The following is a 6,000-nucleotide window of genomic DNA, read 5'->3' as shown; positions in this document are numbered from 1 at the left end:
TTTAGAATTTTTTTCTTGCAAAAGTTAAAGGACTTGAAAGTTACACCAGCACAATTTAAAAGTTGTGCACACACACACACACCTTTTGAAGGGTGAGAAACAACAACAACAAGATTACAAGACGTCAGGAGGACGTCCCAAGGCGCTGGACAGAATACAGCATTTCAGACCCGAGCTGGGGTCGGGGGGGAGAAAGAAGGGGAGGGGAAGGGGGGTGACCAATGGCTTGGTGAAAGAGGAGGGTCTTGAGGCGTGACTTGAAGGAGGCTAAGGAGGGGGTGAGGCGGAATGACTGGAGGATGGAATTCCAAAGGTTGGGGGCAGAGTGGCTGAAGGCTCTCCCGCCAATGGTGGGGCAGGTAGGTCAGGGAATATGGAGCAGGCCAGAGCTGGCTGAGCGGAGGGAATGGGTGGGTTAGTAGGGGGTTAGGAGGTTGCAGAGGCAGGGTGGGGTGAGGCCATGGAGGGGTTTGTAGATGAAGACCAGGATCTTGAACTCGATCCTCTGAAGCAGATGCAATCCTTAAGAGGTAAGGAATGTACATTCGCACACAAGTAAGTCTCGTTTCCAAGAATACTGAATGCCAGAGTATAGACAGGTGTTTTTAATCTCCTGTGTAAGGGGTACTGATAATCTCAGTTTAGTGCATCTCAAAATACACAGCACAGTTAAATGTCAGGTATTGGCTTCGGTGTTGTTAACACCAACAATGCAGAATATTAAGGAGGAGTGAGTGCTGAGGAAGCCTTCCGTACCCTGAGAGACGCAGCGGGATCAGTCAGCCACTTACTTGACTCTATTCCGAAACTTTCTCAGACACTCTATAGATAGTCGGATCTAAAGTATGGCTATTTCTGATGGAATTTCTTGCTAAAGGCTCATTTTGGGCATAGATATCAACCAGTGCGAATTTCGCTCCAAAAGAGATTGTGTCTAAAGACTTCCCTGTGAGTCTGCATGACATATTTCCTGTTTCCTCAATTCAGGAATCCAGTTGTGCTTTGGAGCCCAATGTTACCTGTGAAGTCAGGCAGAGGTGAGACACCTAACTTAAATATCCCAAATTGGAATAGCTGTTTGTGTAAACTTTCTACTTCACTTAATGCTTTTCTGTCAACCTCTTTCCCCCAACAGATCACTGAGCACTTCCTTGGGGAAGTGAAGATGAGAGCCCAGAATGCAACAACGAAATGAGGAATGGGATCAGTGTGGAAAATCCTTTCAGCATCTGATCTGCAAATACTCGAAGAAATAATGCATAGAAATTCATGTATGGCACGAATGCTCTATTATGGACGAATCAAGATGTTTGGGCTTCCCACATACCTCAATGAGAGAACACTTGAACCAGGAAGGACCAATTTGGATCCCTGGTCTGCACTGAAACAGATGACTTCACTCAAAGTAACAGCCATGATATCTGGTATGTCCGGTGGGGGATGGGACCTTTGGGCTTCTTACTCTAATTCAGTAACCCTGTGGGAGGTACCTGGAGGGGAGCATCAGGTGCTGTATATTTATAAAATATTGGTATTCATGGTGGGTGAGAAGTCCTGTAGCATGATGGTTAGTGTGCTCATCTTGCAGATGAGAGGACCTGGGTTTGATTCCTGGGGCCAAACTTTAGGCATATTTCCTTACTCCACATACCTCTGTTTACCTAGCAGTAAGTCAATTAGTCGATTGGCAGATCACTTTCTGGGGGTAATGGTTTCTGTCAGTGCAGTTGGCAAGTGTTTTGGTCTTCTCGGATATTCCTTAACACCAGGTTACAATGCTTGCTATCTAAGAAGGTGGTTGCTATGTTGGCAGCAACTTCTCCACTAAACAAATTCACATGAGTTGCTTTGAGACATCTCAATGTGATAAGGTGCTATGATATATAAGTATCTAACTGTACCCATTGCAGCTATGCAACCAGTTTCATTTAATTGACCTTCTCACTTTCGTCTGGCATATGTATGTCCTTGAAAGGCTTGATCTTTGCTTCTTAGGCCTCTTTATCCCTTAAGATTAAGAAAATGTGCTATTGAACCCGTTAGCATCCCTTGTTCACATATTTGCACACATATCTTTTTGGGAGGACTTGTGACACAGACAAACATTTTGTCTTTATTAGTATAGATGTATCTTTCTAGTGTGATGTCTATCGCTACTTTGCTGCAGAATACCATGCGTACCTTTTTGGGGGCTTAATTTTTAATTTGTTTTAATATAGTTCATCAGCGATAGGAGATCCCTGAAAATATATATGCCCATGACACTCCCCCATGAAAGACCTTTCCTATGAGGTATAAATCATGTCTCAATGTTAATCAATTATTGGGTTCTTGGCAGAAAGACAGACATTTTGTCTTTATGTATATAAGATATCTTACTATGAAGCTAATTGTTTCCTTTTCCTGAACTACACAAAGTAAGATTGTTGAAGCAAGTAAACAATGGAACCTGTCCCTCTGAGCTGTAAGAAGCCATGCTTCTGGGTTGCAATGTAAGCCTTGTGCCTCTGCCTGAAATATTGTTTGTCCTCACCAGCATGTGTTAGCTTAAATGTTGAACACTGCATAGATAGATTTAAAGCATGAAAACAGGCACATATTCCTATTTTGAGGAACAAGTTTGCCTATGTGTTACATCTTAATTGTTTATTTACAAAGAATGTACAGCACAAACAGTCCACTCAGCCCAACCTGTCCATTGCTGGTGTTTACTGAACCACATGAGTCTCCACCCATTCCTTTACTCCTTCCCGTACTCTTCTATTCTTCTCTCTTATGTGAAGGTCCAGCTTCCTCTTGAATGCATCTACAATATCTGATTCAACCACTGCTTTAGGCAATGAGTTCCACAATCTCACAATCCATTGCCTGAAGTTGTTTCTCTTTTTGATCCCCTGGTCACTATTTTATGTTTGTGTCCTTTGATTACAGAATCCTTAACCAGTAGAAACAGCCTATTCATGATAATTCCAAAACTGCTGTCATCACGCCCCTCCTCAAAAAACTCAGCCTCGATCCCTCTAACCTCTCATACTACCATCCCAGTTGCAACCTACCCTTTCTTGCCAAAGCCCTGGAATGCACTGTTGCAGGTCAACTTTGATCACACTTCTGACTCCTCGAGCCCCTGCAGTCTGGTTTTCGCCCTGTCCACAGCACAGAGACAACACTTGTCAATGTCACAAACGATATCGTCTCTATCTGTGACCAGGGCTCCCTCTGCCTCCTCGTCCTCCTGGATCTCACTGCCGCACCATCCTCCTCCACCGCCTCTCCTCCCTCCCTTCGGGGGACCGCACTCGCATGGTTTGAGTCCTACTGAACCAACCGCCTCCATTTCATCTCAGCAAATGGTTTCTCCTCCCTCCCCCGCCCGGCCACTTGCGGGATACCCCAGGGCTCCATCCTTGGCCCTCTTCTTTTACTTATCTATATGCTCCCCCTGGGCGATGTCATCCGCAGACACGGGGTAAACTTCCACATGTATGCAACTGATCTACTTTGCCTCTTCCAGTACCAACTCCAGGGCCACTGATGGTCTATCAGCTTGTCTGGCAGATATCAGGGCCTGAATGAGTGCAAACTTCCTACAGCTGAATGTGGAGAAGACAGAAGCCATTCTCCATGGCTCCCGTCAATGTCTTCACTCCTGCGGATCTGAACTCCTCAACCTTCCTGGGTTCTCCCTCAGACTCAACGAACCAGTACGTAATCTAGGCATCCGGTTCTACCCCCAGCTGTCCTTCCTCCCCCACATCCGGTCCCTGACCAAGACCGCCTTCCTCCACCTCCACCACATTGCCCACCTCCAACAGTACCTTACCCCAAATGCAGCTGAAACCTTTGTGCGTGCATTTGTCACCTCCCTCCCGGATTACTCAAACCACTCCTCGCTGGTCTCCCAGCTCCACAATTCAAAACATTCAGCTCATTCAGAACTCTGCTGCCCGCATACTCTGTTACTCGATTATTCCAAATTCTGTTCCGCCATCTCACCAGTTCTGGCCGGGCTCCACTGGCTTCCCATCACCGAACAGATCAACTTCAAGATCCTCATACTCGTGTTCAAATCCCTCCACTCCCTGGCACCTCCCTATCTCTCTGACCACCACCCTCCCCAATCCACCACCCAGCACCTCCGCTCGACTGGCACCTGCCTGTCCCTCGCACCCTTGGCTCCACCATGGGAGGTTGCGCTTTCAACCACTACTCCCTGAAACTCTGGAACACTCTCCCTCAATCCCTCCGCCTTGCCCCCTCTCTCCCCTTTTTCAAATCCTGTCTTATAGTCCCTCCCCAGTTCGGAGTCAGGCTCTGCCACTGCTAAGCTACCCTGTGTGGATGGTACTATATAAATGCAAGTTGTTGTTGTTGTTGACAAAGGAAGTAGCCTTAGACAAGTTTCCTTACTCCACGCACCTCCGTTTACCTAGCAGTAAGTAGGAATCTGGCTGTTGGTCGATAGAGTAATAATCCCTCTCCCTGTTTGTGAGACCCTGCTGTGCACAATTGGCTGTCGCATTTTGCCCATAAATGCACATTCAATCCACTTTACAATATACAGTATTCTGTGAAGAGTTTTGAGACATCTCAATGATGTGATAAGGTGCTATATCAAATGTAAGGTGTATTATTATTATGCAACAAGCATATAATAACCTGACAATCTAGGAACTAGGGTAACATTCTTAACTTTTGTGGATTGTGAAACTCATTCTTTAATTTCCTTTCTCTCCCCACCCATCCCCAACACCCTGCTTGCTGACCTCTGCAGTTCCACCTTCCACAAACTCCAGACCAGTCTGTATCTTCCTCACAATTTTCACCTTATCTTTGTATGGCTCTGATCCCCAATTGGATCAACTTTTAGATCTTTTTCCTTGCTTTCAAATACCCTTGTACCTATACACCACACAATCTCTGAAACCTCCTGTGGTCCTCCACCCTTTGCCTTGCCAATTCAGTCTGCTTCATGCTCCCTGCCCACTGCCTCACCATCATGTAAGCCTTTAGCCACTGCTCCCTCTCTCTGGAACTCTCCCAATATCACTCCTTATCCCTTCCCTCGGTTTTTAAATCCTGCCTGCAGGCCTACTTATTTGAGATAGTAAATCTCTTAACTGCACATAGCCTGCAATAAAAATATTCCTTCACAATTCAGCTGTTTGAATGCACATTAGTGGCTACATCGCTCTGATTAATCAGGAAGTGGCTTAATTGTAGCATGACGGCTCCTTCACTCTGCTCACTCAAAGGCGAATGACTGACACCTCAGTATACAGTCTGTTTTAACTGGTCATCAATATCGCGGAATTTTAACACATATTATGAATGTTACCAGACCTAAAAGGGTTGTTACGAGGAAAGACTACGTCAACTTGGAGTGTATTCCCTTGAGTTTAGAAGGTTGCGGGGTGATTTGATTGAGGTATTTGATAGAATAGATAGACGCTATTTCCTCTGGTGGGGGAATCCAAAACAAGGGGGCATAGTCTTAAAATTAGAACCAGGCCATTCAAGAGTGAATCAGGAAGTATTTTGTTGCTCAAAGGGTGGTAGAAATCTGGAATTCTCTCCCCCAAAAGGATCCATCCACACCTTCAAGAGTGAGGTTGATAGATTTTTGGTAGGTCAGGATATTCAGGGATATGGGGAGAAAGCGGGAAATTGGAATTGAAAAGATTAGTTGAGGTACAAATCAGCCATGATCTAATTAATGGCGAACAGGCTCGAAGGGCTGAATGACTCCCTTCTGTTCCTATGTTACGTTGCTGTGTCCAAACTGTAAATTCTTTGGCATCACTGGAGATGCGAAAGGGAGCAAAACGTAGTGATTTTGCAGTCCACATCATCACATGGAGGAAGCACAGAACATTTTACTGCAGTTGCACATTTCATCAATTCAGCAGATAATGTAAGGAGGCAAGTCGGTATCATCCTAGTTAAATACATTTAGTGTTGTGCTGTGATAAGTCAGAAGCTGTTGTCCCTTTGCACATG

The sequence above is a fragment of the Callorhinchus milii genome, unplaced genomic scaffold, assembly GCF_018977255.1.
Source record: "Callorhinchus milii isolate IMCB2004 unplaced genomic scaffold, IMCB_Cmil_1.0 Scaffold5, whole genome shotgun sequence".
NCBI classification, from domain to species: Eukaryota; Metazoa; Chordata; class Chondrichthyes; order Chimaeriformes; family Callorhinchidae; genus Callorhinchus; species Callorhinchus milii.
This window is presented reverse-complemented; position numbering follows the sequence as displayed.